Source organism: Symphalangus syndactylus, chromosome 8, assembly GCF_028878055.3.
Source record: "Symphalangus syndactylus isolate Jambi chromosome 8, NHGRI_mSymSyn1-v2.1_pri, whole genome shotgun sequence".
In the NCBI taxonomy this organism is placed as follows: Eukaryota; Metazoa; Chordata; class Mammalia; order Primates; family Hylobatidae; genus Symphalangus; species Symphalangus syndactylus.
In genome coordinates this window covers 33,782,560-33,809,697 of record NC_072430.2, presented here as the reverse complement: position 1 = coordinate 33,809,697, position 27,138 = coordinate 33,782,560, and the positions used below count along the sequence as shown (strand labels likewise).

The 27,138-nt window shown below is 35.0% G+C and overlaps 1 long non-coding RNA gene across 1 annotated transcript in view; it reads right to left on the bottom strand.

Annotated features, from left to right (window-relative positions):
* The window catches only part of LOC134737441 (uncharacterized), a 37,941-nt gene that overhangs the window by 602 nt on the left and 10,201 nt on the right, over window positions 1-27,138 (bottom strand). The window lies entirely within an intron of this gene.

Below are 27,138 nucleotides of genomic sequence, written 5' to 3'. Positions count from 1 at the left end.
CAACTATTTTTTTCTAGTAACTTAGGCTAAAACCATGGTGCTTTTCTTGCTTTCCTTCCTTCTCTTGCACTCACAGCCGGTCTATCATCATGTTCTTTTGGCTTTATCACCAACATTTATAAAATATGTTGATATAACACTTACAAAGAAACATACTATTTACTTCTCCTCATCTGTATCTCCAAAAGTGAATTTAACTTGAAAGTAATAAACTTTAAGCTTCATGACCCCTCCCTAGTATAGGTCCTTTCTATCCCTCCAGGAATGCAGGACAGTCATCTATCTATGTGCCGTAGGCACAGTCTGTACTCTAATGCATTCTGGAGAGAGATCTGAAGCTGGGAGTAGGGAGCAGCATGCTGACAACACCACCTCTACAACCATCAAGTCCAGAGCAACACTTGCCCCTAGTTGACGTTGAACAGTACCTGGACTCAACCAGTCACTCCAAGGGCAAATTATCTAAAGGCAACCTGGTTCTTCTCTCTGGGTGATGACGAATGTGACCCAGGCTTATCCAGCCCCTGAGGACTAGCAGAGTGGTAGCAATGGTGAGTGAGAGTGAGGAATCCCAGAAGATAAGGATTAGGTCAAGCTGGACCAGTATTTGGGGCTGTGTATTTCCCCAGGGTTCAAGGATGGGAGATTAAAGGGCTGCAGCTTCAGAGGGCTTCACGCCAGGAACAAGGACAGCCTGGCAAAGAACTGCAGAGAAAGTTGTAAAACAGTTATTTTTTTCTAAACTGTCAAAAATTAAGGAACAATTTTGTTCAACCATGCTTGAACAAAAGAAGGAGTTTTGACTTTTTTCAACAAGATAATTATCTTTCTAGTCTCTCTGCAATAAAATTGTTATATGAAGGATTGGCCAAGGAAAATGCATCTGGAGGTATAGGGAAAAAGCAACATAGAGATACATCAGGCAGGTAATAATAATACGACTAATAGCTTATAAATTCTAGGCCTTTCATGATGCCTGTTGACATCATGTTGTCAGTTTTTTAACATTTGCAGTCTTTACTTATTCTAAATAAATATTTACCCCTGTACCTGACTTGGTAGCAATAATTTTGTATTTTTTAAAGAGGTCCCTGCAAAACTTACATCTGCCCCTATGCATTGCTTTCTCTTTATTCCAGGTGTCCATTTATCTCTCACATGGATTAACTCTAACCTTCCTGATTTGCCCCCATCTTTCTCTACTCAACTGACAAAAGGACAGTCAGAGGAATCATTTTATACTGTAATCTAGGCCATGTCCCTCTTATGTTTGAAACCTGTCAGTCACTTCTTGTCTTATTCAAAGTCAAGATCACAGTCCTTATCAATGGCCAAAATCTTGCCCTACTTAACTCTCTGACCTTACCTCTCTCGCTCTCTCTCCTCTTGCTCACCATTCACTCATCTTCAGTCAAGTTTGGTCTCTTTGCTGTTCTGACAATGTAACAATTAGCCTCCTAGGTTAATAACTTTATACTTGAGTCCCTTTTTCTGTAAAATTACTCCCTAAGATATTCACACAGTCTTTTCCCTGACTTCCGTAGGGAATTATAAACAGCAGTATCTCAGTAAGAATTCTCTGGTCATTTTATTTAGAATTGATTTCTCAGTACCCACAAGGACATCTTCTCCTCTCCACTGGATGATTCTGAATACCATTATTATCTTCTAAAATACTATAAGGTCAGCTTTCTTATTTGTTCATTGCATTTTTCTTCTTATTGCTCTCTAGAAAGGCAAGGGATTTTGCCTGATTTGGTCACTTTCTGTTCTCTCTTCCAATATCTAAAAAATGCCTGGCCCAAAGCCTTTGAAGATTTGTGACTGGTCAAGTAACATCATGAGATGTTTACGGAAGATGGTTTTGGAAATTTATTGAAGTACAGAAAAGTGCCTGGATCCTAAGTATATAGCACTGTTTGGGGAGATGGCCTGTCTGGGGAGAAGATTAGAGGCCAATTATTTAGTAGTAATGTAGATCTGCACCAGGTAACAGAAATAGATGTAGGTTCTTGGCACATTGATCCTGAAAATTTTATGAATGATTTTTCTTGTTTTATTTTTATTGTCTTTTCTGTAGTTATCCAAATACTTGGACTTGTGCAGGAGATTCCCAAATTGAAATTGAATTACCAAAAGTTTCTAATGTTACTGAAAGAATCCAAATCTAGCATTGGTTGGGTTGTTAACAAGCCTTCAGGAAGTTTTCTTCTAGGAATAAATGGTTGATTATTTTTAAAAAATTCATTTGCTACCATCATTTTAACCATCAAGGGATACAACCTGTGGGGCATACCACCTTAATGTGTGTGGAAATGGCAGACACATTTATTCCATCTGTGCATAAAACCACAGGGAAACTTACTCAACAAAATAGAAAAAGGTACTAGTGGAAACAGTAGGTTTTTCCACATCTTTGCTTCCCAATGTTGGTGGGCATCCCCTACCCCAAACCTAAAATAGCAAATTACTCTTCACAGACCAAAACATACACAAGAAAAGCTGGAGAAAAGGGAAAACAGATGGGAAGGGAAGAGGAGGGGGTGGAAGGAAATGAAAGGGAGGCAGGCTGACACCTGTTTTCCAGCACAATGATCATTAAAGTCATCACATGTTCTGCCAGAAGCTTTATTTTAAATACCCTTGTCTGCTACCTTCTGGGTTAAATAGTTTTGAATATACATTTAATTCAAATTACTTTCTATCACAGTCAGTGACTGCAGTTAAATTTACTGAACAGCTTTAAGTTCTTCCAGAAAAATAATGAAGGGGAGGTACAGGAAAGGCTACCCCCATCTTGTTCATTCAGGAACATTCATTGTATCTGAATATAAAGTAGTCTCATTTGGTACCTCGATTAATGCTCCCTGATTAAAGCCAGCTATCACAATTCTTAAAACATAAGCATTATAAAAATAAGTGAAAAAAGGCTTAAAATAGGCAATAATTTAATAGATTAGTACTAGCCCCAAGAGGAATTCTCACTGTGAGGCTAGGGTTTAATCTTCAAAAGGAAATTTCAGGATACCTAAGCTATACCTACATCAAATTAATCTCTTACAAACATAAAGGTTACTAAGTTGTGCTGATTCAGCTAGCTGTGAAAATATGGATCAGTGTTAATAATTGCAAGGTCCATCTACAATATAGCAAGTGTTCTCTTTGTTTTTTAAAATTAGTATTTATTGATTAGGATATATTTATATGCTTCACTGTTATTACCATATCTATTAAATAAATATAATGATTGTTGCTGAGCACAACAACTGCATTATGTTTTCTCTTGATAGTTATATGTGTTTGTTGCAGTGAACATATTGATAATCTGGAAGCGTTAAGTTCTGACTGCTCTTGTAACACTTACGTTTTTAAACAAATGGTGTGTTGATTTAATCAGTAACCATAGAATTTATTACAGGCTGTTACTGTTACTGGTAATTTTTAGGAAATCAATAAGCATACATTTAGTTTAAAATGTATATTCTTAGATGAAAATGAACAGTGTTATAAAATTATCATGACATTAAGGAGCTGGAATCAGCTCCAGCGATATGTCTTGTTAACTACACAAATGTATCTGATTCATTTAAAATAACTTTCCTCAGATAAAATATGGGAATCATGTTTTGGCAATTGAGTAATCACTTGCTATCAGAATACTCCTCTGCCCAAATAAACCAATCATAAAATCTAGACATAATAGTAAAAACAGCCACACTGGACAACGATCAGCAGAAGGCAGACTGGCGGGGAGTATAGACACTGGAGAAGGGGATTTGTACAAACAAAACTCCCAGTCTTGTGATTATGGCACAAGCAGAGGGTCTGCTGCTGTTGGTAGACTAACTGCGGTGTTGTGACGTAGGAAATCAGAAAAATGAATCCAGGGAAACTATGGCTACTAAAGGGACTGGAGTTCCTGGAAGGAAGAAACCAGAGAGGTGATCACATATTCGATTATTGACCCCTGAACTCTTCATACATGGTGTAGACTCAAATCAGCTAAACTAATTACAAAAGACTGGATTTGAGATGGGCTTCTACCCAAGAAACAAGAGTTTACATTTCTAATTTGTGTAAACTGACTTTGAAATGACCCAGTTGTTGGAATTAGCAGACAAGAGTTTTAAAGTGGCTGTTATAGCTCCCCTCAGTGAAGTGAAGCAAAATGTGCTTACATGAATGAAAATGTAGGAAATCTCAGTAGAGAAATACAGATAATGTAATATTAAAAACTAAGTGGAAATTCTTGTAAAATAAATATACAAAATGTATTACTAGATGGACTTAGTGCAATGTAAATAATAGATGAATCAGTGAACTAGGAGATAAATGGAAAGAAATTATCCAATGTGAAGAACACAGAAGAATAAAGACTATAAATGATTAAGAGAGCCTCAGGGACCTTTGAGAAAATATCAAATGGTCTAACATACATGTTATTAGAGCTTTAGAAGGAAAATAAATGAGGAAATAGACCATAAGGAAAACAAATAATTAATGTCTGAGAATTCTCTAAATTTGATTTAAGTCAGAAGTTTCCACATAGAATATTCTTAACAAACAATAAGCAGATGAAAAAAATACAAAAAAGCTGTGCCTCAGCACATCACTATTAAATTGTTGAAAACCATAAATTAAAAAAGAGCTGATCTTGACATCAGCAAACAAAAAGTGACATATTATATAAACTACATAAATGAGATAATTGATTTGATTAATAATTTAATTATTAGCAGTACATATATCCACTAAAGCATAATGTGGGCTGTGAACCCACACATTTACAAGTTTTGTATATTTTACATGAAAAGATGCAATGCATATTTTAATCCCTAGCTTAAACAACAAAATATTATAAAATAAGCTGAGTCTTAAAATTTCATAGAAAAATTAAAATTATATTCTAAAGGAAATGTCAAATAAGAGAAGAGAAAGAGAACAGCACCAGAACAGAAATGGGAGGCGGGATAGAAAACAAATAACAAAAGAGTGGAGCTGAACTCAATCAACCATATTACATGGTTGTTGGCAAAACACTTTAATTCGAATGTGGGATTGTCAGAAAGGATTAGAAAGTAACACACACACACAAAAGGGAAGAAGTAAATATATGCTGTTTGTAGGAATGATACTTTAAATATTTAGACATAAACTAGACTTAAATTCATGAATATAAAAAGTTATACTATGCAAACAGTAGTTATAAGAAGGCTGAAGTCACTCTATTAATATGAGACCAAATAGATTTTAAAGTAGAATATATTTTTGGAGATAGGGGATCATTTTATGTTGATAAAAAGGTTAAATTGGCAAGGAAGACATAATAATCATAAACATATGTTACTAATCACAGAGCTTCAAATACAGGAATTACAAATTAAAAGAATAAATGGGAGATATTGGTTAATTCCACAGCCGTAGGTGCATATTTTAACATCTTTCAGCAATTGACAGAACTAAACCAAAAATAAGGAGACTTATATTTGAATAATGCTACCACCTATCTTGATTTAATGTCCCTTTCTACTTGGTTTCAATGATACCAACATCTAAAAATGATAACCTACATATTTTTCTTTCTTTTGATTTTTCTGAGACGGAGTCTTTTTCTGTCACTCAGGCTGGATTCCAGTGGCACAATCATAGCTCACTTCAGCCTCAAACTCCTGGGCTCATGCAATCCTCACACCTCAGACCTCAGCACTTAAGTATCTAGGACTACAGGAATGTAACCCCATGCTTGACTAATTTGTTTTATTTGTATTTTTTTGCAGAGATAGGCCTTTTTTTTTTTTTTTTTTTTTTTTTCAGAGTCTTGCTCTGTCATCCAGGCCGGAATGCAATGTCATGATTTCAGCTCCCTGCAACTTCCGCCTCCCAGGTTCAAACGATTCTCTTCCCTCAGCCTCCTGAGTAGCTGGGATCACAGGTGCATGCCACCATGCCTGGGTAATTTTTGTATTTTTAATAGAGACGGGGTTTTGCCATGCTGGCCAGGCTGATCTTGAACTCCTCACGTCAGGTAATCCACCTGCCTTGGCCTCTCAAAGCACTGGGATTACAGGCATGAGCTACCATGCTCGGCCAAGATGAGCTTTCTAAAAATGACCTTCTGGTGTTTCATAACAATTTCTCAATAAATATTAAATGATTAGAATTATGGGGAAACTATTTTCTAACCAAAATTAATAAGAAATTGGTAACAGAAAATGCTAGGAAAGCTCCAAGTATTGCGGGGAAAATGACACACTTCTACATATTCCAGGGAAAAGAGGAAATCGCAAGGTAGCTTTGAGTTACACGATAAGAAAAAACATTCAACAAATAAATATTGTGAGGGTGCAGCTAAAGTAATGTTGAAAAGAAAATGTGTAGTTTAAATTAATATGTTAATAAAAAGAAAGGTCTAAAAAATTGAATAATCTGAGATTAAACCTTAAGAATTAGGGAAAGAACAAATTAAACCCAAAGCAAGCATAGGGTAAAAGATAAAATAGAAAAGGGCAAGAAGTTAACTAAATATAAATCAGAAAAATAATAATATAAAATCAATAACCAATAACTAAATGAATTGGTAAATCTTGAAAAAGACTGATGAGAAATTAAAGATGTGGCTCTGTGGCACAATGGGTAGCACACTGGACTTCTAAAACAGACATACAGATGAATGGAGCAGGCTAAAGCACCCAGAAATAAAGCTGCAAACCTATAATCATCTGATCTTTGACAAAGTCAACAATAACAGGCAATGTAGAAGGGACTCTCTATTCAATAAATAGTGCTGGGATAACTGTTTAGTCATATGCTGCAGATTGAAATTAGACCCCTTTCTTTAACCATACATAAAAATTAACTCAAGGTGGATTAAGGACTGAAATGTAAAACCTAAAACTATAAAAACTTTAGAAGGAAACCTAGGAAATACCATTCTGGACATAGGCCCTGGCAAAGATATTATGACAAAGTCTCCAAAAGCAGTTGTAACTAAAACAGAAATTGACAGGTGGGATGTAATTAAATTAAAGGGCTTCTGCACAGCAAAATAAACTACCAAGGGAGTAAACAGACAACCTACATAATGAGAGAAGATAGTCACAAACTATGCGTCCAACAAAGGTCTAATGTCTAGAATCTATTAGGAACTTAAACAATTCAACAAACAAAATACAACCCCATTAAAGAACTGACAATGAACATGAATAGATACTTCCCCAAAGAAGACAAAAACACAGCCAATAAGCATATGAAAAAAAGCTCAACATCACCAATCATTAGAGAAATGCAAATCAAAATCAAAATGAGATACCATCTCAGACCAGTCAGACTGGCTATTATTAAAAAGTCAAAAACAGATGCGGGAGAAATTGCAGAGAAAAGGGAATGCTTGTACACTGCTGATGGGAATGTAAATTAGTTCAACCACTGAGGAAAGTAATTCGGAGATTTCTCAAAAAACTTAAAACAGAATTCTATTACTGATTATATACCCAAAGGAATATTCAATCATTCTACCATAAAGACACAAGCACTTTGGATGTTCATGGCAGCACAGTTCACAATAGCAAAGACATGGAATCAACCTAGATAAGCACCTAGGTTGCCCATCAATAGTAGACTGGATAAAGAAAATGCGGTATATATATATACCATAGAATACTACACAGCCATAAAAAAAGAATGGCATTATTTCCTTTGCAGCAACGTAGATGCATTGGGGCCATTATCCTAAGTGAATTAACTCAGAAACAGAAAACCAAATACTGCACGTTCTCACTTATACGTGGAAGCTAAACCTTGAGTACACATGGACACAGAGAAAGGAACAATAGACACTGGGGCCTACTTAAGGATGAAGAGTGGGAGGAGGGTGAGGATTGAAAAACTGTTGGGTACTACATTCACTACACAGGTGACAAAATAATTTCTGTGCCAGACCCCTACAACACAGAATTTATCCATGTAACAAAACTCTACATGTAGCCTCTGAAACTAACATAAAATTGGAAGAAAAAAATATATAAAAATAAATTTTAAAAATGAAATGAAGTTCAAAAAATAATCAAATAAGAAATAAATAAACATTACCAATATCAGAAAAAATGAGGCATCAGAACAGATTATACAAATATTAAAAATAATAAGAAAATGTTATAAACAAATTTATGATTTCATATTTGACAACCTAGATGGAATAAAGAAAATCCATAAAAAGTGGATTGTATAAAAATAAATCCAAGAATAAATTTAAACTTAAAGAACTCTATATAAATTTTAAAAATTAAGTTTACAATTAAAACCTTTCCTGTAAATATAAACCCAGAATTATATGTCAATGCTGGTGATTCTGTCATGTATTTGGGGAACAACAGAAAAAAAAATAAGAAAAATCACACACACACACACACACACACACACACACACACACACAAAGTAATTCAGATAATAGGAGTGATGGGAGTATCCCCTCACTTATTTTACAAAACTAGTATTATTATTATTAATGTTTTAAAAATACATTGGAAGGATAGAAAACACCAATAATATTCATAAACATACATACCAAGAAGTTAACAAAATTTGCCAAGTGGGACACAGCAATCTATAAAAGCAATAAATATATCACATTGTAAAATGAATTTTATCAGGAAAATGCAAGGTTGCTGTAATTATCTAAAAATCCAACCAATATAACTAAGAAAATAAAGAAAAATATATGATCATTTTAATAAATACAGAAGAATTTGACAAAATTCAATTCCTATTCATGATAAAAATTCTCAGCAAACTTTACATGAAAAGAAACTTTATAAATCTCATTAACAACATTTATAAACCAACAAAAAATTAGAACTTGCATCCTACTCAATGCCTTCTACTTTGTATTAAGAAAAAGGCATGATTGTGTATTCTCACGAGTTAACATTTAAAATTATATTGAAATGAGGCAGAGAAAAAATAAAAGGCATTGGAAAGGAAGGAGTGCAACTGTTTCATTTGTAGAAAACATGACCATGTGTTTTAAAACGTAGATTTTATTTGTATTTAGGTTATGATGAGGCTGTCAGATTAGGTGACAGTTTCCATTGAAATATCGTTTATTGCTCACAGTTCCCAAGAACAGGATACAGAGGGCCATGGGAAATAACACCAACACTGATCACAGGCAGCTACAAAAGGGAACAGCAGTCAAGAGTTTTTATTATGCTTTTTTTTTTTTTTTTTTGGAGGGAATGAACAGGACAAGATAAGTAGGCTACATAGATTTAGGATTGGCTAGTTTGCACAATTTTAGAGGGCTCTTGCCTCTGTATAGGGGCTGTCCCTATTTGTCTAAACCTATTCCTGGGGTGATCAGGGCAGTGACATAGTGGCTCAAAGTATAAGAGCCTGATAAAGGAGGCACTGAGAGTAAGGGCCTTCAATTGGTTAGTTTGCAGAGAAAAAGCATGTTCATAGGCAAGTGACTAGGAATCAGCTAACCCTGCTGGAGGCAGTCTCTCCCAGGTCATCAAAGCCCTAGATGTCAAAGCATCAAATACGGAACCTAGAAAACATTGTTAATACGTCATGTTTACATTCATATAATGTCTTAAAGAATTGTAAGAAAAAAATTCTCCTAGAATTAATCTGTGGATTTACCAAGACTTCAGGGCGTAAGGACAAATAACAAAAGCCAATTGTGTTGGGGGTAGGGGGAGTGGGGGAGGTATAAACAGTGAACAATTAGAACATTAAATCAAACTGCAAATCCACTTAAAATAGCAAAAACTTGTAAATGTTCCAATAAATTATATGCAAGATATGGAAAATGCAAACCACTGGAAAGGAAAATGAAAAAAATTCTAAATAAATGAAAAGATATACAATGCTTATGCAGGTCTCCCCAAATTAATCTATAGATTCAGGGCAATCTAAATCAAAATTATGATAGCCATTTTTTGGTAAGAAATTCACAAGCTGATTCAAAAATTTCTGTTAAAAGGCATATGATCTGAAAAACAAAAACAATTTTGAAAAATGAAAAGAAGTTGATAAAACTTACACTACTTGTTTTCAAGGTTTACAATGAAGGTACGTTTATTAAAATAGTGTGATATTAGCATGAACTTAGAAACATAGCTCATTGGATCACAATAGAATGTAGACCTACTTATATAATGACAATTGATTTTCAATTAAATGCTAAAGTAATTCAATAAGATATAGTGTTTTCAACAAATAGTGCTATAGCAATTGAAAATCTGCAGGGGAAAAAATAAGACACAGAAGCTCTATCTTTACTTAGCACCATGTATAATTAGAAACTGCAACAGTATACTTATTAAAGCATATCAGTGGTTGCCTGGGACTAGAAGTTGGAGGAGGAGATTGACTTCAACTGGACTCAAGGGAAGTTTTCAGGATGATGAGTATTATCCTGAAGTTTTATTAAAGTGGTGTTACACAACTGCATAAATTCACCAAAATTCACCCAATTCCTCACTTAAAATGGGTGAATGTTGTTGTATGTGAATTATATCTCAATAAGTAGGTATAAATGAAAATAATATGGGCATTATAAGTCTACAAATTAAATAATGTATATAAAAGTGCTTAGGCCACTAATCATTTTAAAAGATCAAAGTGTTATAATTACTATAGTAAAAAATATCCTTCCTACTTAGGAGGAATGTATCATTCACATAAATTGAATGTATCCAATGTGCCATGTAACCTACATACATCCTCATATTTACTTCAAATATCCATTCATTATTATGCCACTTCTAGTAGCAAAATGTTTTGTAGAATATAAATGACTATGAAAAAATCAAACTGTAGAACTAAAACTGATACATAAGTGTTTACATTATGAAGCTAAAATCCCTTCTTCTTAGTCATTGTGTGTTTTGTATTGAGATTGTATTTGTTAGGCTTAAGTGCTAGAAGTGCACATCATTACAAATATTTCATATAGGTTTAGCAAGGAAAGATTTTGCTTACGTTTTCATTTTGTGCCATAATAATTTAAAGACCATCTGATGAAGAGTGGTTTCCATATACTCTGCAAATGTTAGTTGTTTGCAGAATAGTCTATTCAACAACCTATAGCATGATAAAAAAACAAATTCCTCCTTGATTTAATACAGAAATAAGTTTGATGATTAGAAAAATATGTTTAATTTTAACTAGAAATCAAATGAAGTTTACAGACAGTGTTTTGCCACGTAAAAGCATAAATATATGTGTCTTTAATATGTTTTAAATGTTATTGTTGTCATTTTTCTCATGTTATGATATTTACCGTGGCTGCAAGGAAGTTTAAAATAAATATTAACATTCATTTTCAATAAATATGTAGGTCTAATTTAATGACACATAATTCTTCCACATTACTTAATTTTATATGCATTTAATATTTGTCAAATATGTGGTTTAATATTTTAACAAAATGCCAATACTTTTAAGGCAAGAAAGCTACAAACACGAGTAACAAAATAGTTTGTAAAAAAAAAAAAAAAAGTTTACTTGTTTGTTTTTAATTATTTGTTTGTGTTCTTAAAAATCAGCATTTTTTTTTTTAGGTCCATTTCCCAAACCAGGCATCTGGCAGCACTGCTTTTCCTAAGATCTATTATAAATGCCAATGGCTATTAAAAGTGACAGTATACATTAGCAGACTTTCATGACACTGTATGCCAAAAATGTATAGGTCCACATACACCCCTACACACACAGACTTCCCCTCACGTGTATGCACACACATGTAATTTTAATCAAGTAGATCATTGAAAGTAAAGTACAGACTTTTAAATTTGGAAAGCACACATATTTTTTCAAATACTTTTTTCAATTATGTTATATACATGTGTTAAATAAGTAACATATATATCTATTTTATGAATTGTAAAAGCAAGAGGAAAACAACCACTAGGTATGGTCATGCTGTGACACAGGGACATTCATTTCTGACTAAAATATGTGAGAAATGTATGTGATTTCTCTTTTAGATAAAGTCCGGAAATAGAGGTTGATGTAAGCATAAAGTATTGTGATATAGAATAATTTTCTTGTACATGGAATGCATGTCACATGCATATTTTGATATATGTAAAGATTACTTCAAAGTTAATTGATGCTCATGGGTGATTTTCCAAAACAAGTAAACAGTATCTATTCATTTATATGGCATTGCTAAGTTTATAGAGTCAATACACTGATGAAAAGAGAATATATACATGCACACATACACGCAACTGGTTTGGATTATCTTTTTTCTATCAGTTAGGGTGGAGTGAACATGTTATATGCATTATTTAAATAGTTGATTTAAACATTCTCACAACATACTCATGCTCACATCATACTCAGCTATTATTTTCAATCATTATTTTTCATATGTAAAACAAGTAATGAACAGAGGAAATACTTACATTTTTCTCTAAAATTGCATTGAACCGAACTTGATATTTTACTAGCTATACAGAATTTATAATAATTGTGAGCGATGGAATTATCATTACCACTTGTTATTCCACTGATGAGAACTGAAATGGTAGAAAATAGTGCTCAAATGAAAAAGGGCCAACCAAATTTGCTTTTATATCTACAAGGATAGATAAGTATTTGTTGGTGCCAATCATCAATTCATGTTCTGCAGATTAAGTGCATAGATTTCCTGGATGATGAATACTGTGAAATTGTGGCAGTGTTTTCTGTGTGTAGGTGGTCATGGTATTCGTGAACCCATATGGAGAGGTTCCAGGTTGACGTGGTATTTCATTTTCTCTTGTGTGGCTTGTCATAGTATGCTTTTAAACTGCTCAGAGAACTCTATTATCACTGTAGATGCTAATCATTCATTCCATCGTATATATGCCATTGTTTAGAAAATATTGCTTGCTCTGAAGATGGATTGGTAGAGTCATTTGGTCATTTGGTTGGTGAATCTTTAATTTCTGAGTTCCCATAGCAGATACACAGCTTTGAATATGTAATGTTATTATCTTGGCCAAGTTGAATTGATGAAAGTTGAAAAGTAAATCCAGAGATACATACAGGAATCTTCACGTAATACTGTATTTCAGCACTTAAAAAATTACCTTGCTATCTTCAAGGATCTCCACATAAGGTCTACAAGAGAATTAAAATATCTTCTCTAAAATTCAGGAGCAAATTTGCCCTTCTTAAATTCAGAAAGTGAAACTGAGAAATTCCAGGTCTCCTGGACAAATATCCTAATCCTACCCTTGAACTGGCATCGTTGCAAGTGGATTGTTGCCAAGAGTTCAGGTGAGGCTGGGAAAGAGAGCGGTTGCCAGCCACTGCTCTCTAGGAAGCCCAACTAAGACCATGGGAAAACAAAACCATTTCCAAAGATCACAGACTTTGAATTAAGAGAACCCAAAGAAAAACACAGAGAGGTGTGAAAGTTATGAACTGAGATGGCTCCACCAGCTTCATTTGGGTAGTGTGAGCTTGTCTGAGGGGCACATTCCACCCACAGACCAAACACCTTATTCCCCATTAACAAGTATAGTCATGCGGGTTTCTAACACAGTTGCCTTTTTCAGTTATGTGTTAACCACTCTTTAAATAGCAAAGTAGGAGGGCAGAGGAAAACTTTGAGAGTGAGAAATTCTCATGAGATGTCAACTTTTAGTACACAATTAATAAAACAAGTCAAACTGTTTTTTTGTTTTTTTAATTATTGATGTTGATTTGAGCCTGACCCTACAAATTTCAGTCATTTTGTAAATACATTCCTCTAGATTTGACCTCAGAATCCCTGTGGGGTAGAAACTACTAGATGGAATTTCTAATTAAAAAAATAGGGCTCCCAGCAATTTAACCCCAAGTTCTCTCATCATTTACCCTCAACACTCCCTCTTATAAGTGGCCCATAGTCTTTTATTCATATTGACAGCTTGTACTTGACAGCACCCACGGAAGAATGACAGCTTTCCTCCAAAAGCAACATGCTCCACACTGAAGTTGCTTCAACACCTTGAAATTTACTTTTCAGACTGAAAGCTTTCATACATGGTGATTAATACAAATCACAAAGGACCTATTTATAAAAGGATTCCTTGTGCACTTGGGGGATAGTTGCTAAAGCAATTTTCTTTTGCTTTGGGGCAAGACTGAGGAGAATTTTGACTTCATAGCTTCCTCTAGGAACCCTCACAAATTTACACAGGTGTAGAGCTTGTACATGTTTAATATACATTGTTTTGCCTCTCTGATTTCTCTTTGTCTCTTCTTTACTCTTTCAGTCAGCCTCTGTCTCCATCCCTTTCTCATGCTCCAGCACCCTCTTTTTAAAGTGGTTTTAATGTTGATGGTAAATGAAGCACACACTGGAAACTACATTACAATTGTTGATCAATTTTCAGATTCCAGATTTCTCTCACCAGGATGACTGACATTGAAATGGCTTCATTGTGCCTATTGGCAGGTTGGTCCATCCAGTCTTTTTCTGGCAAGTCTAGAATTTCCCATGGGTAGCTAATACATGGAAGGTTAAAATGGTATTTTACAATGCCACCTTTGCAATTTGTCTTGGTTCTTGAAGAGAGCCAGAGGAATAGAGGAGCCCCCTTTTATCTGTGGGAGATAGGTTTCAAGATTTCTTGTGAAAGCCTGAAACAGCAGGTATTGCCAAACCCTACATATACTCTTTTTTAAAAAAAAATATACATAACTATGATAAAGTTTAATTTATAGTTTAGGCACAGTAAGAGATTAACATCAATAACTAATAATCAAACAGAATAATTATAACAATATGCCCACATCACTACTGTTGCACTTTTTATTAAGTAAAGTAAGGGTTACTTGAACACAAGCACTGCAGTACTGCCATAGTCAATCTGAGGTAGTTACTAAGTGAGTAAGTACTGGGAAGCATAGATAGCTTGAATCCACTGGATGAAGGAGTGATTCAAGACAGGCAAGATGGAGCAGGACAGCATGAGATTTCATCACATGACTCAGAACGCTGTATAATTTAAAACTTATGAATTGTTTGTTTCTGGAATTTCCCATTTAATATTTTGAACTGCGGTTGACTGTGGGTAACTGAAACCGTAGAAAGTAAAATCACAAATTAGGAATGACGGTTGTATTAGGTATCTAAATCACAGCTCTGAACTGTGGAATTCTTTCTCTCTCTCTTTCTGATATCTAGCACTAAATATATTAATTACATACCTAAGGAAATAACAGTAGGATACTTGGACAACTGCTTCATAAGTAAAATACTGTACTATTTGCATTTGCTTTGAATTCACTGTGGAAAATTATGTCACTGAGCATTTTGTTGTAGGCAACCTATTTTATGTGCATTTTTGTTAATAATATATACATTTTGTTAATATATAAAATAGAACTTACTCCAAGTAATCAAAAATCAGAAAGAACAGTTCCTTTTGGTCTCTCCCAAGATATTTCCTCCAAATCCAAGGGCAAAGAAGCTATCTTTTCTGAGGTGTGTTTATTAGATGATGCCACAGAGATGGGAAGTTAAGGAAATAGGTAGTGCCATAGTTACGTGTGGGCTTTAAAAATAAGTTAAAAGCACTCCAATCATTCCTGAGGGGTAGTGAAACGTTTAAAAGAGATATTACAGTCGTAAAACTGAGTAAGGCCCATTTTTTTACTAATAGTTCACTCTTTAGATGGGTCTATTTTTTTTTCCTTCATTTCTTTCTACTGCTGTTAAAATAATTTCTTTTACCACCTGTTCCTTCTGCTCTAGGCAGTTTACTCATTAAACACATAAAGAAGACTATGCCAATTAGGGGCTGAAGTGCACAGGCTATTTTATTAATAGAGAATCCCAATTAAAATGTTTGTTTTTTATTCTGTTTAACTGTTATTACAAATTACATTAACAAGGACTGACCTTTGCATATTTCAGGTATGTAATCAGCATTGATTTTCTTTCATAAATTGGTTTTCTTGATTTAGACTAAGACAGATACTAAAGCTTAGTCACAATTCAAGAAGTAACTTATGACCGAATAATATTTTAGCCATAGGTAAAAGAATTCTCAAATAGGAAGTCGTAATCAGTTTTTACATTATCTTGGGATAGAAGACTGGATATTTGGGATTATTGATTATTGATTACCAATGATAAAATAACTGATTTAAAAAAAGAATGCTCCTGAGTGAGCTCTGATTGTTTAATACCTAAAGCAAAGTAGAAATGTTTAACTTTCTCACTGAAGACAGCCCAATAAAATCACCAAATCTTTAAGGAATACTTAACTTATGAATTAACCAACCATATCTATTCTGGAAATAGAACTTTCTAAACTTTTGTATTTGGCATTTTGTGTATTTATGGGTTAATATGAGCAGATTTGCCTTTAGGCCTCTTCCACACTAATCTTCCTTCCAAGAATAATAAAATCTGGAAAAACTTTTCTTGGTACCTTACGCAACTCTGGCTTTTTCCAGTGGAAATTCATGTGTAGCAGCCGAGAGATGAAAAATAGTGAATCACAGCTGAATTACAATTATTATTTGAATATTTTTCAGTGCAACTAAAATACATATATTTTGGGGGGTGTATGGAATTATTGAAAGAGAGATAAATTCTAGGTTTTTTATATTGATATTTAGTAATATGTCTCATATAAACATCTCAATGTATCATACATATTTCTATATATTGTTTTTATTAGACACTATGAGGAATTTTTACTGATTTTTAAAATATTATTTAGCTCAAATAATCTTTAGTTACTGGGAATGTTTACAAAGAGAATGTTAGAAGCAAATTACAGGATGTCTTAATTTTATGAGGTAGTCATCATGTTTGATAAGTGAATACTATGACATAGATTGGAAAACACTACGTTTAGAGGCTTACAATAGACTTAAGGAGGTACATACATTTAAGTCAAGGAGTTTGAGGACCACCTTCCTATTTGTCTCTGAAGCTAATTTGATTTAAGGCAATCAGCACAATGTAATATAATCAGTTTACTCTATACCTAGAAAAATTTTCAACTCAAGGAAGATATTGGGTCGAAGTTACAGACTCACTGGATGAACGTGCATCCAACACAGTTTCAAATATTAAATATAAAAGTACATATTGGCTCTGAATAAACCATATTTTGATTCTGGCCCTTATTTCTAATCATTTTTTATTTAAAGCTGCAATTTTCCTCGTGCATAAATGAAGATAATTGTAGTCATCTCATAAAACTCAAGTAAGGAATACATGAGATTATGTTTTAAAAGTATTTTGCAAAATGTCAGGCAGTTGATAATGCTCACATAAAAAAAATATAGTGTTCTTTTTCTTCCTCTTAGCCAGGTATTGAGAAACATCTATGTACAGAACTCTCTCTGAAGAATAAAAAATGTATAAATTACATAAGGATGAGTAAGAGACAACAATATGAAAATATGAATTATGTTTTGTGTTCAGAGGGTGAGGACTTTTCTAACTGGAATGGAACGAACTATGAATATATGGAAGTGAGGGAAGATAGATTGGGGCTGGTAACCCTTAGGCAGCTTTAAATTACAAATTAAATAGAGTTTAGATAATATTTTTTAAATAATGGGAGACACTAAAGGCTTCTGAGCAAAGAAAATGACAGAATGAAAACTTACTTCAACTCACCTGCATTGTATACTATTAAGTGTAGAACAGCAGACCATACAGGAAGTCTGAACTAAGGAAATCGGGGGGAAATAAAAATAAAGTTTTAAGTACAAGAAAAATTTCAAAGGCATAATCAACAGGATTTACAAGAGTGATTAATGGGAAATGGTCAAGGAGTTTAACATTATTCTGAAATTATTATGTATATGGACGTTGGAGAACAGTTGGCTTTGGAAGGAGATTATGAATTCTGGTTCTGACATGATAAATGTTTGAGGCACTCATATAATATTAAAATGGAAGTATCCAGTTGAGAATGGGAAAGGCAGGACTGGGGCTGGAAAAAAAAGATTGAAAATAGAAACAGAAGTTTGAGGGTCATTGAAATGTGGATAAATTGTGTTATGTAGTTTCTGAGAAGTATCATACTTCTCCTCCTAGTTGAGAATAGGCTTGGCCACCTACAGGCAATGCAACTTAAGCTGAAAGTAAGATGTCATTTTGGGGATGTGCTTTGAGAGCCATGTTTTACCTGGTCACAGCTCATTTGCTCCTCCACATCAACCAGCAATATTCCCCATGGCATAGGTCTGAGTTGTAGAGTGTAAACAATTACATGGAAGAGAGCCCCTAACCTCTTCCTGCCCCACCTTACTCCACTCCCACTGTCACAACAATGGCCACTGCTGTGGACTCTTCCTGGCCAAGGTCTGTGAGGGGAATAAAACTATGTTGTTGGCTGGGCACGGTGGCTCATGCCTGTAATCCCAGCACTTTGGGAGGGTGAGTGAGTGGATCACGAGGTCAGGAGATTGAGACCATCCTGGCCAACATGGCAGAACCCTATCTCTACTAAAAATACAAAAATTAGCTGGGCGTGTTGGCGGGCACCTGTAATCCTAGCTACTTGGGAGGCTGAGGCAGAAGAATCACTTGAACCCGGGAGGTGGAGGTTGCAGTGAGCCGAGATTGCGCCACTGCACTCCAGCCTGGTGACAGAGCGAGACTCCATCTCAAAAAAAAAAAAAAAAAATACACATCTATGCTGTTACAGACCACTACAACTTTGAGCTGTTTATTTCCACAGCATAACTTAGCATATTTTGACCGATACAAACAGAAGTGACCATGAAGCCTGTGAGTGAGATGGTATCTGAAATGAGACAGAGTAATGGGTAAGGAAAAGATGGAGACTGAAACTTCGAAAATAATTTTGGAGGGTAAGTAGAAAAATAAAGCATTAAGTGACTTGACTCAAGAAGAATAAATTTTTTCAGGAATATTTATTTAACATAATAAAATATTATAGAAAAATAAAGTAGCATGTGGCCTAAGAATTGAGACACTTAGAAAATGCTGCTGAAGAAACTTCTAGCCTCTCATACTTTCTTTTAGAAGTGACTCTCAGTGTTTCTGCATCACTCTTTTGCTGGGAAGATATTTAAAGTTGCCAGCACTCATAGAAATGCAAAAAAATCTGACATTGTTGATACGTGCGATTTGTCCCTTCTCTAGAGAGTTTAAATTCTACCCATTGATCAAAAACAATTACCAGAAAAATCCACTTGGACCTCATTAACTTGTAATTTCCCCTTTCATCATTACTACTATCACCCAAGAAAGATTATTTTTCATTAAATCAGATATATAAAATGTATTTCTGCATTTTATACAATTTTAAATATCATGATAGTCCTTGTATTTCTAAGAAAATATTGTGTAACATATTGATGTATAAAATCTTCTATAAAGATCCAAGTGATATATTTCTAGACCTTTCATTTCTTGGAAGAGATAACTTAAGAGTGTCCCTGAGAACTGGGAAATGAGGAAAATAAAATCACTCTTTAGAGATTCAACCAGAAGATCAACACATAAAACACGAGGGAAATAATATGCAGATTTACTCAGAAGAGGCAAAATATAATATTTTGACTGTAACTGGAGTTTTGCTTAGATTACCTTAAGAAAACATCTGTTTATCTTTATTTATTTATTTTTTATAAATATACCTGTGAACTGGAACTGAAATTGGAATACCATCAGAAATTGAGGCCCTTCCAGAAAAGGATCAGGACATCCCTGGTCCTATGAGTAGCTATCCATTCACGTCGGTCCAGGTGAGGACAAGAATTATCTCTCAGCTTGGTTGATTTTATCACGGTAATGTGCCCTATTTATTATTCTCTTGGGAGGCAACATTATCTACTGGTAGAGTTTCTCTAATATTACCATATTATATGGGAAACATGTTTCATTTACATATGTACATATCTGTTTCATATCCTCCTCTTGTATATTAGTTAATATGTAAATCACCTAGAAATTGTCTGGCATATACTTAATGTTATGGAAATATTAGTGATGATGATTTTATATAAATAATTGCAAGTTTCCAGCTGTGCAACTTTATTTATTTTTTTCCATCCTCTGTAATTCTATGTAAATTGTTCTTAAATTCAAATCAGACCACACCAAAGGCTCTTCAGTGTTTTACATACAAGATAAGCTTCAAGCTACCTTCTCAAGCTCCAAAGACCTTTATTTCCAGGCCAATGCCTAACTCTATGGCTTTACTAAGCACCATGTTGTTAGCTTATCCTTAGTGTGAATTCTTTGAAGTTCCTTTGCATTTACCCAGCTAATTCATGCCTGTATGCCTTTGTCTTTTTCTTTTCCTTCTGTTTGCAATGTCCGCTCCACACCAACCTTATTACCTAGGCAGGGCCTTTTTGTACAACATGATGTTTTGAAATATGTATACAAGGCCAGGCACAATGGCTAATGCCTGTAATCCCAGCACTTTGGGAGGCTGAGGTAGGCGGATCACCCGAGGTCAGGAGTTCGAGACCAGCCTGGCCAACATGGTGAAACCCTGTCTCTACTAAAAATATTTAAAAAATTAGCCAAGCATGGTGGTGGGCACCTGTAAACCCAGCTACTCAGGAGGTTGAGGCAGGAGAATCGCTGGAACCCGGGAGGTGGAGGTTGCAGTGAGCCGACACGGTGCCACTGCACTCCAGCCTAGGCAACAGAGCGAGACTCCGTCTCAAAAACAAACAACAACAACAAGCAAACAAACAACAAACAAAGAACAGGCACAGTAAACAAACAGAATCTGCTCTTATTTCCCTATCCATTAGAAACCTATATTGGAGAGCAATGGGAAAAAAGCATAACAGTGAAAAAATAAAATGTTTAAATGCATCATGTAATGGCTCCTGGTAGAAAAGCTAGGCAACCAGCATTGACTATGTTTTAGGCACCCTTCTCCAACTGCTCTGAAATGCAGATATTTTATTCCCATCTCAGACTTGTAAAAATGGAAGATTTAGACTCAGTTCAGTGTCTTACTCCATTCTGAAACTCTCAGATCTGGTGTCAATCAAGCACAAATGAAGAGTTGGTTAAACTTCAAAAGTCACGTGTGGGGAAAGACAGTCTGGGTTTCAGGTGAAAGATACAAAATCCAGACAATAGAGGCCAGGTGTGGTGGCAAGACAATAGAGGCTGGGTGCAGTGGCTCATGCCTGTAATCCCAGGACACTGGGAGGCCGAGGTGGGTGGATAACCTGAGGTCAGGAGTTCGAGACCAGCCTGAGTAACATGGTGAAACCCCATCTCTACTAAAAACACAAAATTATCTGGGCACGGTGCCTGTAGTCCCAACTATTTGGGAGGCTGAGACAGGAGAATCTCTTGAACCTGGGAGGCAGAGGTTGCAGTGAGCTGAGATCGTGCCATTGCACTCCAGCCAGGGCAACAAGAGTGAAACTGTTTCTCAAAAAAATAAATAAACAAATGAAAAATAAAGACAATAGAAAGGAAAGTGCAGGGCATGTTGAGAAGAAAACACAGAATAGGAAGTTGCAAAGGGGAGAATAGAGATAAGACAGGAACAATAAATTAAGTCTTTGTAGTGAAAAGCTTCAAATGGCAGATTCAGCAGGGAAGAAGGAAAAAATGAAGTACTTTTGGAATCTGTCGAAACTGGGCAACGGTAAAGTTAATATGACAGTGAAAGATGTAGGATATACTGGATCCAGGAGTGACTGGATGTAGAGTGATGAATCATGTGGTTATTCCAATATTTCTAGTAATGATAATAATGTTTCAAATTGAAGTAGAGGTAGTGAACAAATATTTGCTATTCATGATTTCAACCACAGTATAGGTAAATCTATGCTATCACTGTGTGCATCTTAATGTTTTTTGTACCCAATGAACTGAATACAAACACTGAAAATAGTATAGAGGATACTTGTTTGTTTCCTGTAATCATATAACAATATGTAATGGAACGCCAAATGCGTGACAAGTTAAGTTATTCCTGCACAGAATCTGCCAAGCACATGAATAAAGTTGCAAAACACATTTGAAAGTGTCAGGTGGGTGCTTTTGGAAAACTCTATGTACACTTATTAAAAAAAAAAACAATAGCTGCTGTGACACATACGTCAAAACCAATGTGTGTTTAAAAGTTTGGTAAACCTGCCTCAGATACCCTTTCACATAAAGTGCTTTTTAACAAAGCCAAACTTTGTCTAAATATTTTTCTTCCATATAATGTTAAAAGAAATTCCTTAGATCAAATCTAATTTAATTTAACTTAACAATTTCCCCCTTTCAGTCAGCCTTTCAATTTTGAGGACTGACACCCTTTCTGTCACCATCATAATAGACTCATTTGGTCTCAGTAGGGATGTCTTAATTAAAAATGTCAAATTAGTTGGATGACATTTTAGTGCTTTCTTCATGTTTTATGTTTACTATAATGAGACCACTTGGTGTACAAAGGAAGGCTGTATACAAGCACTTAAGACTCTTAAGGGGATATGACACATCAGAGAAACTATCATGATGGCTATCAGGTGGACAATATCACAAAAAGGAAGTGTATTCCTTAACAGAACTATCTGCAAACCAAACTGACCAAAATCAAACAGTTCAAAATTCAGGCAACAAAAATAGTTCAGCAGTCCAATGAGTCATAGTCTTTGTTCAGGGTATGATGGCAATTAAGGATCATAGTTTGTAGTAAAATGGCCTTACGTATTCATTTTTGTATTTAGCCTAGTAATACAAGTCATAGTAACCCAGAGACTCACTACAAATAGATAAATAAATAAGTAAATAAACAAATAAAGATTAGAAAACCTTAAGTGGGTTGTAGGGGAGAGAAAACCTTGGAATAGTCAAGCTTGCCATCCACCATTTAGGATGCCTTCAAACCAACTATTAGCTGCTCTCATAAATACATTACATGTTTCTTCTTTCTGAGAAATTTTTTTAATGTATTTAACAGCAGTGCCTAGAGAACTAGGAGTAACAGCCACCTTTCTAATTAAGCTTTCTGTGGTAATGAAATTAGGGGAAAGGCAAGTGCAACATTTCATTTTCTTCAGCACCACACCACACGAGCCCCCAACATGGGAACAGTGGCGCTCTAAAGCATTACGTGTTTTTGTTGAACATGAATATTCTCAATCACATTTTGGAGAGTGGCTTCTATCCATCTGAGCCCCTGGAGGGTCTGATTAACTACAAAATCCAATACTTTTCCCATTTTACCAATTAGCTTTAAATTTGCTACAACAAGCACCTCACTACCACTCAACTGGGTCCCCAAGAACGCCACTAGAACTTTTCTTCAGTGGAACCTAATATATCTTCATCTGTTTTGAGGTTGGTACTAATTTTAGTCAATGACCACTTTGGGGTCTGATTATGAGAGGTCTTATTGGGAATTTTCAGTGAAAGCTATTCAGAAGCCAGGACTGAGCCAGGCCAAATAGTAAAATCGTATGAAGAAGGAGGCAGAATAGAGTAGAAATTTCTCTACGGACTCCATATTGGCCCTCAGATATGGAAAATAAGGCTATCAAATTGTGTTTGAGCAGGAGCCAGTTAAATTTGTTTGCCTATAAGTCTGCATAGCTCTTGAGAAAGGTCCAGGGAAATATTTACTTTTTTTGTGTGGTTCTTTTATAAAGCATGCTGTGAAGGTTCATAACCACATTTAGTGGAAAGGGAGCTTACTGTATTTAATAGAGTAACGTCATACAAACATGTATTCTAGCCACTTAAGTAGTACCAAGGCCTTGAGTGAACAATGCCTGGAAGTACAATATACCTCTTACAGGCATCACTTAGATAGATTTTCTATATTTGGTAGCAATTAAGTTATTGATTGGAAAAGTCAGGGTATTATTTCCATTACCTGTAGGAAAGCAAATAGTAGTGATGTCTAGAATATCAAGAATCACTTTCCATTCTTCTTTTTGGTTTCAGGATGACTCATATTAGAAACACAGAGACACATTGGCATTAGCGGAGTTGTTTTCTGATTTCTGAGCAATAGTCCATAAGCCCAATAATTTCTTTGGGTTCTTGCTAGAGCATAAGCCTTTGCTATAGCAATCCGCAGATTATTTTCCCATGGATTTTTTTGTAAGAAAAAGGAAAGGACTCTGTATTAATTCATTTTCATGTTGCAGAAACGACATACCCGAGACTGGGCAATTTACAAAGAAAGGTCTAATTGGACTTACAGTTCCATGTGGCTGGGGAAGGCTCACAATCATGGCAGAAGGCAAGGAGGAGCAAGTCCCATCTTACATTGATGGCAGCAGGCACAGAGAGAATGAGGAAGATGCAAAAGCAGAAACTCCTGATAAAACCGTCAGAGCTCATGAGATTTACTCACTGCCATGAGAGCAGTATGAGGGAAGTCAGCCCCAGGATTCAATTATCTCCTGCTGGGTCTCTCCCATAACACATGGGAATCATGAGAGCACAATTCAAGATGAGATTAGGGTGGGGACACAGAACCAAACCATATTATTCCACCCCTAGCCCCTGCCAAATCTCATGTCCTCACATTTCAAAACCAATCACGCCTTCCAAACAGTCACCCGAAATCTTAACTCATTTCAACTTTAACTTAAAAGTCCACCGTCTCTCAAGATGAGATTTGGGTGGGGACAAAGCGCCAAATTATATCAGACTCAAACAACAAAAAATAAAGGAAAAGTAAATTTAAAAAAAGGTAAGGCTTTCATGACAGCAAAGCAGCTTTCATATGCAATCTTGGGAAAGCTGTTCACATCTTGAATGCCGTCTGCTTCTGGGGAAAATTTCCTTGGTCAGCTTTATCTTAAGATCTCTAACAGATGTAGAGTTTCAGGAGTCTGGAGTGGCCCTTTAGAGTTGAAAGATATGGATCCAAGACTTGACGCCCTGAAGTTTTGTTGCGAGAAGAATTTGTTATGGTCCCTTCCAGTGGAATTCAAGGGCTGTCTTTCCCTGGTGTGCTTTTTCCAAAAGATCCAGTCTCCAGGTTCTAGATCATGAAAGATCTGGTTGTCATCAATTGGTGAGTTACAGAGGATTTATTTCACCTGGCGAAACTATGCTTTGGTATAATGCAACAAAGCCTCGCACTATTGAGTCATGTCAAAATTTATGAGTGAGAATTACATGAGGTTCTATTACTAAAGGGATAGGCTTCGAAGTAACTATTTCATAAAGGGTCAATCTGTGCTTTCCAGTGGGAGTAAGTTTGGTTGCCAACAATTGCTAATACTTTTGACCGAGGCAATCCAATTGGTTCAGTCAGCTTTGTAAAGTGCCACTGCATTTGTAATACCTCATTTAACTGGTTTACAACTTGTCCAGTGGAAGAAGTACCTCTATCACTGGAGATTTCTTCAGGAATGTCCCATAAGTTAAACACATTTTCTTACAACTTTTTATTATAGCTACTGTTATAGTATTGACCTTCATGCATGAGAAAGCTTTTATACGCCCAGAAAATATACATTAAAGGTGACAGTTGAATGGAATCCACCTGCAATTGTTCAAATGACTGAGCAGACGCGGGAAATGTATCATCTGAGGTTTTTATTTTCTTACAAGAATTATGGATTTGACAAACCAAACATTGGTCATAAACCATTTTAGTGGTTTTGGAATAGTAACTTCACCAATATTTTTTCACAATGTGAATTATTTTATCTCTTCCATGGTGACTCCTGGAGTGATAGGTTTTAATAATAGAAGCTTTAAGGACTCAGGAAGGAAAAAGCAGCAGTCCAGCCTCTCTATGAGTCCATGCTTAACACTGAATTTACATGATTTCAGATACAACATTTGTTTTTACAAATCAGGTGCATTGCACTGTTGTTAAAATAGGCTATTATAGGTAACTTGACTGGGATCAATCTTAATGGAATTCATTCTAACTGCAATTCTTAAAAATTTTAATACTGGGTGACACAGCATGAAAATCTGCCAAATAATTTCCTTGGTATTTAATTAATTCTTGTTCTGCTGAATATTAGGTTAGAAGCTCTATGAACCAGTAAGTTTCTTCTTTAGAGTTCCGGGGATTCTTACCTAGTCAGATCGTATGATCTTAAATTTATCACAAACCTGTACTTGTGAGAGTCTTTTCCATGAATATCCTTAAAGGTAAAACACTTTCAGCTTATAGTTGTTTGGGAAAGTACCAGAGTAAACAATTAACTGTCCATGAATTACAAGACTTAAAATGGCCATGGTTAAAGATCTGATGAGAGTTCATTAAAATAATGATGCAATTGACAAAGACATATGGCTTGTATCTGTTAATAATCTTAGAATATTATTTTCAGATATAACTAGAATTATCACTGATAGTGTTATACCAGGACTAATAGATTTATATGTATTTTATATAATTTATAAAACAGGCAGTAATGACACGTCCCACATTCTTAGAAATACAACTCAAAGAAGGTTTTAGCAGTACTTATTTAACAATGTTTTCCATATAACTTTTTCTTACTTAAAACAAAATTTCAATAGCTTTTGTGGTACAAGTGTTTTTTGGTTACATAGATGAATTACATAGTGGTGAAGTCTGAGATTTTAGTGTATCCAACACTCAAATAGTGTACATTTAATTTAATGTATCAAGTAAACTGAATTAGTTCAATATTTCTCTTTTTATAAATAGAGGTATATTTTTGAGATATTCCAAGGGCCCATCTGGAAAATTCCCAAGTTAATTCAGGGTCAAGTTAAAGATTTAACTTAGAACTTAATTTTGGAAAGTTTGTTAAAAATACGAAATGTTGAAAACACTTGATCAAATACATCACAGGCAGCTGTGAGCAATAGTAGAAAGTTCTATCATTGTAGAAAAACTTTAGCTCTTTTAGTAGAGATGACTCCATTTTCTTATGTGATCAAAACTTAATAAAGACAACATGAAGCACAGAAAATTATCTGAGTAACACAAAAAATTTTGGTTTCCCAGGCCAATTATCCAAAAGGTAAAGAAAAATCTTTCATGATTTCATATTAAGAATATACTACAAGAAAACTTTGTTGTTTTAACAGAGAGGACCAAATTCTAGTTTTGCAGTAGTATACTTTTGATATTAATTCTCAACTTTTAGAAAACAAATCTTATAAACAATTCCCTTCTAATCTTTAGCCAGCTTGATCAAATGGAACATATTTCACAAGATTTATCTACAAAA